This window comes from Eleutherodactylus coqui, chromosome 6 (genome assembly GCF_035609145.1).
Source record: "Eleutherodactylus coqui strain aEleCoq1 chromosome 6, aEleCoq1.hap1, whole genome shotgun sequence".
NCBI classification, from domain to species: domain Eukaryota; kingdom Metazoa; phylum Chordata; class Amphibia; order Anura; family Eleutherodactylidae; genus Eleutherodactylus; species Eleutherodactylus coqui.
In genome coordinates, this window is record NC_089842.1 from 211,905,282 (window position 1) to 211,919,065 (window position 13,784).

A 13,784-nucleotide genomic window follows, 5' to 3' on the forward strand; every position below is an offset into this window, starting at 1 on the left:
ATTTCTGGGGTACTTTCACAGTGAAATTGTATTTCATTTAAAGGACCCCACCTGTCCCAGTGACGACTGTATACTAAATTATAATGAAGTTCTACATTGTATCTTTTGTTATTACTAGATTGTGACATCATAATGGAGTTGTAAATTCTACCCCCTACTATAAATACATTATGACATCATAATGCAGTTTTACATTATGACATCATAATAGAGTTCTATATTACATAATAATGTTGTTCTACGTTGTATCTTTTGTTATTACTAGATTGTGACATCATAATGGAGTTGTAAATTCTATTACCTGCTATGAATAGATTATGACATCATAATGCAGTTTTACATTATGACATCATAATGGAGTTCTATACTACATTATAATGAAGTTCTACAAAGTATCTTCTGTTATTACTAGATTGTGACATCATAATGGAGTTGTAAATCCTATCCCCTACAATAAATACATTATGACATCATAATGCAGTTTCACATTATGACATCATAATGCAGTTTTACATTATGACATCATAATAGAGTTCTATACTACATTATAATGAAGTTCTACATTACATCTTTTGTTATTACTATATTCTGACATCATAATGGTGTTGCAAATTCTATCCCCTACTATGAATACATTATGACGTCATAATGCAGTTTAATATTATGACATCATAATGGAGTTCTATATTACATAATAATGTTGTTCTATGTTGTATCTTTTGTTATTACTAGATTGTGACATCATAATGCAGTTGTAAATTCTATCCCCTACTATAAATACATGATGACATCATAATGCAGTTTTACATTATGACATCATAATGGAGTTCTATATTACATAATAATGTTGTTCTACGTTGTATCCTTTAATAGTACTAGATTGTGACATCATAATGGAGTTGTAAATTCTATCCCCTACCATGAATAGATTATGACATCATAATGCAGTTTTACATTACATGATGACATCATAATGGAGCTCTATATTACAATATAATGAAGTTCTACGTTGCATCTTTTGTTATTACTAATTTGTGACATCATAATGCAGTTTTAAATACTATCCCCTACCATGAATAGATTATGACATCATAATGCAGTTTTACATTACATTATGACATCCTAATATAGTTCTATACTAAATTATAATTTCACTGTGAAAGTACCCCAGAAATATTAGATTACCATTCTTCATTTGGGGCATTTGAGTACAAAAGACAGAGGCTATTTGTCTTGATCCTGATGAATCGGCTCACTTATTACATCAGGGCCGTAGAAACACGTCGATTAAATATTATTTGTCTATCATCCTTAGCCTTCTGAAATAAAATTTATACCGTTATTACCACTGTATAAATAGCAATATAACCGTACCTGTAAATCTATTAAGGGAACGGTAATTAACATCGGTATAGCGGATCACCACGATAAGATGATATACCTATCCCCTGTCCTGTATGTTCTTTGGGTGTTTGTATGTTTATGTTCGTCTAGTTTTCTGATGTGTGCTGGGCCATTTGGTGGTGTGATTTAGTGTATTTTAAATAAAGTCCTATAATAAAAGTTATATTTTAATAATAGAACAGATTATCTAATCTAATATTTCTGGGGTACTTTCACAGTGAAATTGTATTTCATTTAAAGGACCCCACCTGTCCCAGTGACGACTGTATACTAAATTATAATGAAGTTCTACATTGTATCTTTTGTTATTACTAGATTGTGACATCATAATGGAGTTGTAAATTCTACCCCCTACTATAAATACATTATGACATCATAATGCAGTTTTACATTATGACATCATAATAGAGTTCTATATTACATAATAATGTTGTTCTACGTTGTATCTTTTGTTATTACTAGATTGTGACATCATAATGGAGTTGTAAATTCTATTACCTGCTATGAATAGATTATGACATCATAATGCAGTTTTACATTATGACATCATAATTGAGTTCTATACTACATTATAATGAAGTTCTACAAAGTATCTTCTGTTATTACTAGATTGTGACATCATAATGGAGTTGTAAATCCTATCCCCTACAATAAATACATTATGACATCATAATGCAGTTTCACATTATGACATCATAATGGCGTTCTATATTACATAATAATGTTTTTCTACATTGTATCTTTTGTTATTACTAGATTCTGACATCATAATGGAGTTGTAAATCCTATCCCATACTATGAATACATTATTACGTCATAATGCAGTTTCACATTATGACATCATAATGGAGTTCTATATTACATAATAATGTTGTTCTACGTTGTATCTTTTGTTATTACTAGATTCTGACATCATAATGGAGTTGTAAATTCTATTACCTGCTATGAATAGATTATGACATCATAATGCAGTTTTACATTACGACATCAAAATAGAGTTCTATACTACATTATAATGAAGTTCTACATTGTATCTTTTGCTAATACAAGATTGTGACATCATAATGGAGTTGTAAATCCTATCCACTACAATGAATACATTATGACATCATAATGCAGTTTCACGTTATGACATCATAATGGAGTTCTATATTACATAAAAATGCTGTTCTACATTGTATCTTTTGTTATTACTAGATTGTGACATCATAATGGAGTTGTAAATTCTACCCCCTACTATAAATACATTATGACATCATAATGAAGTTTCACATTATGACATCATAATGAGTTCTATATTACATAAAAAGGCTGTTCTACATTGTATCTTTTGTTATTACTAGATTGTGACATCATAATGATATTGTAAATTTGATCCCCTACCATGAATAGATTATGACATCCTAATGCAGTTTTACATTACGACATCATAATAGAGTTCTATACTAAAATATAATGGATTTCTACATTGTATCTTTTGTTATTACTAGATTGTGACATCATAATGCAGTTGTAAATGCTATCCCCTACTATGAATAGATTATGATGTCATAATGCAGTTTCACATTATGACATCATAATGAAGTTCTATATTACATAATGTTTTTCTACTTTGTATCTTTTATTATTATTAGATTGTGACATAATGGAGTTGTAGATTCTATCCCCTACCATGAATAGATTATGACATCATAATGCAGTTTCACATTATGACATCATAATGGTGTTCTATATTAAATAAAAATGTTGTTCTACGTTGTATCTTTTTTTATTACTAGATAGTCACATCATAATGGAGTTGTAAATTCTATCCTCTGCCATGAATAGATTATGACATCATAATACAGTTTTACATTACATTATGACATCATAACAGAGTTCTATACTAAATTATAATGAAGTTCTACATTGTCTTTTCTGTTATTACTAGATTGTGACATGACAATTGAGTTGTAAATTCTATCCCCTACTATAAATACATTATGACATCATAATGCACTTTTACATTATGACATCATAATAGAGTTCTATATTACATAATAATGTTGTTCTACATTGTATCTTTTGTTATTACTAGATTGTGACATCATAATGGTGTTGTAAATTATATCCCTTATTATGAATACATTATGACATCATAATGCAGTTTTAAATTATGACATCATAATGGAGTTGAAAATTCTATCCCCTACCATAAATACATTATGACATCATAATGCAGTTTTACAATATGACATCATAATGCAGTTCTATACTACATTATAATGAAGTTCTACATTGTATCTTTTGTTATTACTAGATTAAGAGATCATAATGGAGTTGTAAATTCTATCCCCTACCATGAATAGATTATGACATCATAATGCAGTTTTGCATTATGACATCATAATGGAATTCTATATTACATAATAATGTTGTTCTACATTGTATCTTTTGTTATCACTAGATTGTGACATCATAATGGAGTTGTAAATTCTATTACCTGCTATGAATAGATTATGACATTATAATGCAGTTTTACATTATGACTAGAGATGAGCGAGCGTACTCGGAAAAGCACTACTCGCTCGAGTAATTTGCTTTATTCGAGTATCGCTGTGCTCGTCCCTGAAGATTCGGGTGCCGCTGCGGCTGACAGGTGAGTCGCAGCGGGGGGCAGGGGAGAGCGGGTGGGAGAGAGGGAGAAAAAAGATCTTACCTCCGTTCCTCCCCGCTCTCCCCTGCAGCTCCCCGCTCCGTGCCGGCACCCGAATCTTCAGGGACGAGCACAGCGATACTCGGATAAAGCAAATTACTCGAGCGAGTAGTGCTTTTCCGAGTACGCTCGCTCATCTCTAATTATGACATTATAAAGCAGTTCTAGACTACATTATAATGAAGTTCTACATTCTATCTTTTGTTATTACTAGATTAAGAGATCATAATGGAGTTGTAAATTCTATCCCCTACCATAAATAGATTATGACATCATAATGCAGTTTTACATTACATTATGACATCATAATGGAGTTCTATACTACATTATAAAGAAGTTCTACATTGTATCGTTTGTTATTACTAAATTGTCACATCATAATGGAGTTGTAAATTCTATCACCTGCTATGAATAGATTATGACATCATAATGCAGTTTTACATTATGACATCATAATGGAGTTCTATTTTACATTATAAATAAGTTGTATGTTGTATCTTGTTATTAATACATTGTGACATCATAATGGAGTTGTAAATTCTATCCCCTACGATTAATAGATTATGACATCATAATGCAGTTTTACATTACATTATGACATGTTAATGGAGTTCTATACTACATTATAATGAAGTTCTACATTGCATCTCTTGTTATTACTAGATTGTGACATCATAATGGAGTTGCAAATCCTATCACTTACTATGAATAGATTATGACGTCATAATGCAGTTTCACATTATGACATCATAATGGAGTTCTATATTACATAATGATGTTGTTCTACGTTGTATGTTTTGTTATTACTAGATTGTGACATCATAATGGAGTTGTAAATTCTATCCCCTATGAATACATTATGACATCATAATGCAGTTTTGCATTATGACATCATAATTGAATTCTATATTACATAATAATGTTGTTCTATATTGTATCTTTTGTTATTACTAGATTGTGACATCATAATGGAGTTGTAAATTCTATTACCTGCTATGAATAGATTATGACATTATAATGCAGTTTTACATTATGACATTATAATGCAGTTCTATACTACATTATAATGAAGTTCTACATTCTATCTTTTGTTATTACTAGATTGTGACATCATAATGGAGTTGTAAACTCTATTACCTGCTATGAATAGATTATGACATCATAATGCAGTTTTACATTATGACATCATAATGGAGTTCTATATTACATAATAATGTTGTTCTACGTTGTATCTTTTGTTACTACTAATTAGTGACATCATAATGGAGTTTTAAATACTATCTCCTACCATGAATAGATTATGACATCATAAAGCAGTTTTACATAACATTATAACAACATAATGTAGTTCTATACTAAATTATAATGAAGTTCTACATTGTATCTTTTGTTATTACTAGATTGTGAGATCATGATGGAGTTGTAAATTCTACTCCCTACTACAAATACATTATGACATCATAATGCAGTTTTACATTATGACATCATAATGGAGTTCTATATTACATAATAATGTTCTACGTTGTATCTTTTGTTACTACTAGATTGTGACATGATAATGGAGTTGTAAATTCTATCCCCTACCATGAATAGATTATGACATCATAATGCAGTTTTACATCACATTATGACATCATAATGGAGTTCTATATTACATTATAATGAAGATCTACGTTGTATCTTTTATTACTAATTTGTGACATCATAATGGAGTTTTAAATACTATCCCCTACCATGAATAGATTATGACATCATAATGCAGTTTTAGATTATGACATCATAATGGAGTTCTATATTACATAATAATGTTTTTCTACGTTGCATCTTTTGTTATTACTAGATTGTGACATCATAATGGAGTTGTAAATTCTATTACCTGCTATGAATAGATTATGACATCATCATGCAGTTTTACATTATGACATCATAATGGAGTTCTATACTACATTATAATGAAATTCTACATTGTATCTTTTGTTATTACTAGATTGTGACATCATAATGGAGTTTAAAGTTCTACCCCCTACTATGAGTAGATTATGACATCATAATGGAGTTCTATATAGCATTATAATGAAGTTCTACATTGTATCTTTTGTTATTACTAGATTGTGACATCATAATGGAGTTGTAAATTCTATCCCCTACTATGAATACATTATGACATCATAATGGAGTTCTATATTACAGAATTATGTTGTTCTACATTGTATCTTTTGTTATTACTAGATTGTGACATCATAATGGAGTTGTAAATCCTATCCCCTACTATGAATAGATTAAGACGGCATAATGCAGTTTCACATTATGACATAATGGAGCTGTATATTACATTATAATTACATTGTATGTTGTATCTTTTGCTATTACTAGATTGTGACATAATAATGGAGTTGTAAATTCTATCCCCTACAATTAATAGATTCTGACATCATAATGCAGTTTTACATTACATTATGACATCATAATGGAGTTCTATACTAGATTATAATGACGTTCTACATTGCATCTTTTGTTATTACTAGATTGTGACATCATAATGGAGTTGTAAATTCTATCACCTGCTCTTAATAGATTATGACATCATAATGCAGTTTTAGATTATGACATCATAATGGAGTTCTATATTACATAATAATGTTGTTCTGCGTTGTATCTTTTGTTGTTACTAGATTGTGACATCATAATGAAGTTGTAAATTCTATTACCTGCTATGAATAGATTATGACATCATCATGCAGTTTTACATTATGACATCATAATGGAGTTCTATACTACATTATAATGAAGTTCTACATTGTATGTTTTGTTATTACTAGATTGTGACATCATAATGGAGTTGTAAATTCTATCACCTGCTATTAATAGATTATGACATCATAATGCAGTTTTAGATTATGACATCATAATGCAGTTCTATATTACATAAAAATGTTGTTCTACGTTGTATCTTTTGTTATTACTAGATTGTGACATCATAATGGAGTTGTAAATTCTATACCCTACCATTAATAGATTATGACATTATAATGCAGTTTTGCATTATGACATCATAATGGAATTCTATATTACATAATAATGTTGTTCTACATTGTATCTTTTGTTATTACTAGATTGTGACATCATAATGGAGTTTAAAGTTCTACCCCCTACTATGAGTAGATTATGACATCATAATGGAGTTCTATATAGCATTATAATGAAGTTCTACATTGTATCTTTTGTTATTACTAGATTGTGACATCATAATGGAGTTGTAAATTCTATCCCCTACTATGAATACATTATGACATCATAATGGAGTTCTTTATTACAGAATTATGTTGTTCTACATTGTATCTTTTGTTATTACTAGATTGTGACATCATAATGGAGTTGTAAATCCTATCCCCTACTATGAATAGATTAAGACGGCATAATGCAGTTTCACATTATGACATAATGGAGCTGTATATTACATTATAATTACGTTGTATGTTGTATCTTTTGCTATTACTAGATTGTGACATAATAATGGAGTTGTAAATTCTATCCCCTACGATTAATAGATTATGACATCATAATGCAGTTTTACATTACATTATGACATCATAATGGAGTTCTATACTACATTATAATGACGTTCTACATTGCATCTTTTGTTATTACTAGATTGTGACATCATAATGGTGTTGCAAATTCTATCCCCTACTATAAATACATTATGACATCATAATGCAGTTTTTCATTATGACATAATGGAGTTCTATATTACATAATAATGTTGTTCTACGTTGTATCCTTTGTTACTACTAGATTGTGACATCATCATGGAGTTGTAAATTCTATCCCCTACCATGAATAGATTATGACATCATAATGCAGTTTTACATTACATTATGACATCATAATGGAGTTCTATATAGCATTATAATGAAGTTCTACGTTGTATCTTTTGTTATTACTAGATTTTGACATGATAATGAAGTTGTAAATTCTATCCCCTTCAATAATAACTGTTACCATGCATGGCGGTGCAAGGTCCCGTGGTCGGCGCGCGCCGCTCCGTTGTCGGCTCCGGCGTCCTGGAGCTCTGGAGTCGGGGCTCTCCCGGCGGCGTGGGGCAGCCAGTGTGCGGCGGCATGGGCGTGTCCGCCCGTAGGGTGCCGCCCGCACTCATCCACCTTTCTTATGCAGCAGTGGGAGAGTCGGCTCCTCCCACTCTCCGCCCCTGGGCGGAGGCTTGCAGTTTTAAGGCTGGCAGTGACCTGAGCTCACTGCCAGTTATTGGTTCTGCTAGCATCTAGTCGGTCCTTTCTGCAGCTAAGTCTTAGTTCACCCTCTAGTTTGCCTGTCAGCTTCCATTTCCAGCTTTGCTTTCTCTGTATTTTCTGTTGGTCATTTCCATCTGCCTTCTCTGTCGGCACTCTGTTCCCTCCATCAGTTAGTCACATCTTGTCAGTCGCCAGGTCCCTAGCCAGTGCAGGGACCGCCGTCCAGTTGTCCGCCTGTGGTTAGCCAGGGCTGAGGCAAGTAGACAGGGACAGTGGGGTGCGGGAAGATCAGGGCACCCCACCTGGCGCTCGGGGGGGGGGGGGGGGGCAGAGTGCCTTAACACAATGACAACCAGCTGCTGCTGCAAAAGCAAATAATCATTTTACAGTTTTCCTTTCAGCCTGATACACATGACCATGCACAAGCTAATGGCCCGGGAGACAGGGGATTCAGTCATGTTGTTGATCAGTCATTAGACAACCCTGATTTTACACTCTTTGTGGATGCATTGTGGTATGGTCAAGCAGGCAGGTTCTAAACAGGTTATGTTGTGGCCAAAGCCGAACCCCTTCCATCTCACATGTCAGTCAGAATTACGAGCTCTGGAAGAAGCATGCAAGCATGCTCAAGAAGACACGGACTACAAGGACTCATACTATGCCTTTGGCATTACTGATTACCATGGACCCATCTGGAAAGCAAGGTCATTCTTGACAAGCAAATGAAAAAACCAATTAAAAACAGTAAAGGTGTGAAGGCACTGATGGAAACCCTCCTGCTGCCCAAAAGAGTGGCCTGAAAGCCACTCCATAACAAAAGGCCACTCTAAGGATGGCTCAAAAGAGGCAATCAGATATCACCTGGCTGAGAAGGCTGTGAATACAACCACACAGAAGCCCAGATTGATCCTTCAGGGCTTGGGGTGGTACAGGTACCCCCTCAGACCTCACCCCTTGTGGATTATGACCCGTTGATTCAGTTACAAAAGCAGGCAATCAAGGGGGAAAAGGAACAATGGGAGCCAGCAGGATGGGCAGAGACACCTGGAGATAAATGGATGATTTATCTCCAGATCAGCTCTATGTAAGACCCAAGTCAGCGTAGCATAAGAGGACCTAACCTAGCTACAAGCAAAAATAGTTTAGTGGAAATAGTGACAATAGGTTGCTGGAGGGTAACTGATAGCTAAGTCAGTAGACCCTTTATAATATCCTCTACTACCTCCCTTTTTGTAGGTCAATCCTACTTGATCCAATGAAAAACTCCAATTTATTCAATAAACACACCCTACACATGTGAGTACACTTGTCAGTCTCCTGGGAGCAGGTCTCTCTCTCGAATAGAATACATATTTGGCTCTCCAAACACTTGCCCTCTACTTAACCTCAATAGTTCATGGCACTCGGGGAGTATCTGATCATAAACCAATCATCCTTAAATTACAATTCCCAGGACAGTATTTTGCCCCGACCTGGAAGCTTAATCTCTTTTGGCTTAAGCTAATAGGATCAAATGACCGGATACCAGATCAAATAACCACATTCCTCCAAATCCATGAAGAAGATACGAGAAATGCCTTAATATGGGATACACTAAAAGCTTACCTTAGAGGTTGTTTTAAATCACCAATATCCTGCATAAAAAGATCTACTTCCCAAGCTGACTTTCTGTTAGAGGAGCAGACAGCAGAGGCCGAAAAACAATACATAGCGAACCCTACAGACACCAACAAAACAAGCTGGCTAGGATTACTTAGCTTACTTAGACATTAATTACATGTTAAAACCAAATGGAAAATCTTCTTTACGCGGCAATATTTTTTAGAAATGGGTAACCAGTCGAGTCCCCGTTTGGCCAATTAATGAAACAAAACGGGCTAACCAACTCTGTCCTCACAATTAAAGCGGCTGATGGACGGATACTCACGGAGGCCCAATCTATAACAACCAGGTTTAGGGAATACTATACCAATCTATATACTTCAACAAGTGAAATGTCGATGTTGGATAATTTGGCCTATCTAGAAGACCTTGCCTTCCCGTCCCTTTCTGCTGAACAAATAGCACTATTAGGCCTCATGTCTACGGGGAAAAGAAGAATGAAAATCCGCAGCGGATTTTAACTCTTCTCCCGCCCGCGGATCCGCACCCCATAAGGATACATTGACCACCCGCCGGTAGGTGAATACCTGCGGATGGTCAATAAAAGTGAATAAAAAAAAATATGGAGCATGAAAAAATCCGGACATGCTCCATTTTCGTGCGGGTCTCCCGTGGGGACAGCTCCCGCAGGCTTCTATTGAAGCCTATAGAAGCCGTCCGGATCTGCGGGAGACCTAAAATAAGAATAAACTTACCCGCAGCGGACCGGGCAGGTCTTCTCTTCTTCGCGGCCAGATCTTCTTTCTTCGGCCCAGCGGATGTGCCCGGCGCATTCGAGCGGCACGCCGCCGACATGCCGGGCACATCCGCAGGCCGCAGAAAGAAGATCCGGCCGCGAAGAAGAGAAGACCTGCCCGGTCCTCTGCGGGTAAGTTTATTCTTATTTTCAGCGCTCATGTCCGCGGGGGAGGAGGGACCCGCTACGGATTCTCCATGGAGAATCCGTAGCGGGCCTGATTTTCCCCGTTGACATGAGGCCTTAGATGCCCCAATAACATTAGAGGAAATCCATCAAGCTATCATGGATATGGCACTAAATAAGTCCCCTGGGCCAGATGGCCCCCTCTTGGGGGTAGATCATAAATATATAGAACAGCTTTCTCCAATACTATATGATACTCTGCAGCGGGTTTATCAGGGAAATTCCCTCCCACCCTCCTTTTATAAAGCGTCTATAATCGCGTTGTTGAAACCTGGTAAAGAACCCGATAATTGTGACTCATATAGGCCAATATCACTGCCTAATGTGGATTATAAAATATTGACAGAAATACTGGCTACTAGACTTAACCAAGTAATCCTTTCCATAATCCATGAAGACTAGATAGGGTTTATGCCCGGAAAATCAACCACAATAAATATACGCAGAGTCCAAACAATTGTATAAATAGGGAGACTGCATGATATGCCTTGGGCAGTAGTGTCACTAGATACAAAAAAAGCATTTGACTCATTGGAGTGGAGTTTCCTGGAGGCATGTTTGATACATTTTGGTTTCTGGTCCCGATTCCTAGGGTGGATCAGGTTACTGTATGAATCCCCCACAGCCAACGTTATAGTAAACGGTATATCTTCGGCGAACTTTCTACTGTCTCGGGGGACGCGTCAGGGATGTCCTTTGTCTCCCTCCCTTTTTGCAATAGCAATTGAGGCACTGGCCATCCGTTTGCGCAATACTTCTGCGGTTACGGGAGTGAGTTGGAGGGGTAGAGAGAGTAAAGTTGGTCTATATGCAGATGATATGGTTCTTTTCCTCCGTAACCCAGAGCATTCCTTCTCACAAGCCCTTGAGATAATAGACTCTCTCTCAACATTCTGGACTTTATATACACTGGTCCAAATCTGCAATAATGTATACAGCCCAAAACGCGACCACAATTTCTGATGTGTCAGCCTGTGGTCTATTGGAAATAACCAAATTCAAGTATGTAGGAATTAATATAGTGCAAGACCATAAAAACTACAAGTCCGCTGCAAAACCTAATACAAACGAAAATGAAGGCCTGGTGGAAATTACCTATATCCGTGGCAGGTCGTATAAACCTTATTAGGATGGTAATCCAACCCAAATGTTTATATTCGTTACAACATATGTCGGTTAAAGTTCCAGAAAGTTTCTTCCAAACCTTAAACTGTCGGTATTAGATTTGTTTGGGGCCCGTCTCACTCCAAGCTTAAACTCACTGCACTACAACGCCCTAAAAACCAAGCCGGAATGGCGTTATCCGACTTTAAAGTGTATTACATAGCAAGACAGTTATGTAATCTCAGGGATTGGTTCATTTTGGGAAGAGATGCCAATCACAGATCATTACCTAGCCGATGAGTTAGAGGGTCAGAATCTAATTGGGTTTTTGGAACATCCAGATTTTAGAAAATCATCAAGACTTATAACCATGCATAAAGTGGCCCTGTGTGGCGCGCAGCAAAGCGTATCCAACAATACACAGATACAATGACTGACACTCCTTTATGGAATAACCCTACTTTGCCCTCACTCAAGATGATGCAGGGTGTTGGATACTGGGTTAAACTAGGGATACAAACTCTAGGAGATATATACGAGGATAATATACTGCTGTCCTATATACAATTACGAGAGAATCTAAAAGTACCTAGACTTCAACTTTTCAGGTACTTTCAGTTGAGACATGCTTTGAATGCAGAATTTCCACCGAATTCTACCAAAATCTCCAAATACCCAACAGTAGGTATTCTTAAATTACAGGGACCTAGAGGACTAATATCAGCACTTTACACACACTTGCTGTCGGCCAAGATAAGCCGTGACCCACTCTCTATTTATGATAGGTGGAAAACATTAACCCCTTGAGTGGCGGGTTTCCTACCCCCCTGTCGTGCCCATCAGGGCAGGTTTTTTTAAATTGGACAATCATTTAATTTTAACTAATTTTGCAGTCGCGTTCCAAGAGCTATAACTTTTTCATTTTTCCATTGACACGGCCATGTGAGGGCTTGTTTTTTGCTGGAGAAGTTGTACTTTTTGATGGCATCATTTTTGGGTATATATAATGTATTGCATAACTTTTGTGAAAAAATTTGTAGGGAGATTAGGGAAAAAAAGTAATACAAGTTAAATCCCCCTCCTTTTGCCATATCTATAATAAAAAATCTAAATCATAAAAGAAAAATACATATTTGGTATCGCCGCGTCCGTAAATGTCTGATCTATCAAAATAGTGCATTATTTACCCCCCATGGTGAACGTAATCCGAAAAAAAAAATAAAGAACGCCAGAACTGCACTTTTTCAGTCACCCTGTCTCCCAGAAAAAATGCAATAAAAAGTGATCAAAAAGTCGTATGTATTCCAAAATGGTACCAACGTTAACTACAGGACGTCCCGCAAAAAACGAGCCCTTGCTCAAGTATGTCGATGGAAAAATAAAGAAGTTATTGCGCGCAGAAGATGCAGCAGAAAATAATTTTAAAAAATGAAATGTCTTTGCAAAAAAATACAAGTGCTATAGTAAAAAAAAGTTTACACATTTGGTATCATAGTAATCGTACTGACCCATAGAATAAAGTTATCAGGTCATTTTTGTTGCAGTTTCTCTACCATAGAAGCAAGACGCACTGAAAGATGGTGGAATGTCATTTTTCTTTCATTTTACTCCACTTAGATTTTTGTAAAAGTTTTTCAGTACATTATATGGTACTTTAAATAGCACCATTGAAAAATATAACTCGTTCCGCAAGAAACAAGCCCTCATACAGCGACGTCGAAGGATAAATAAAGGAGTTATGATT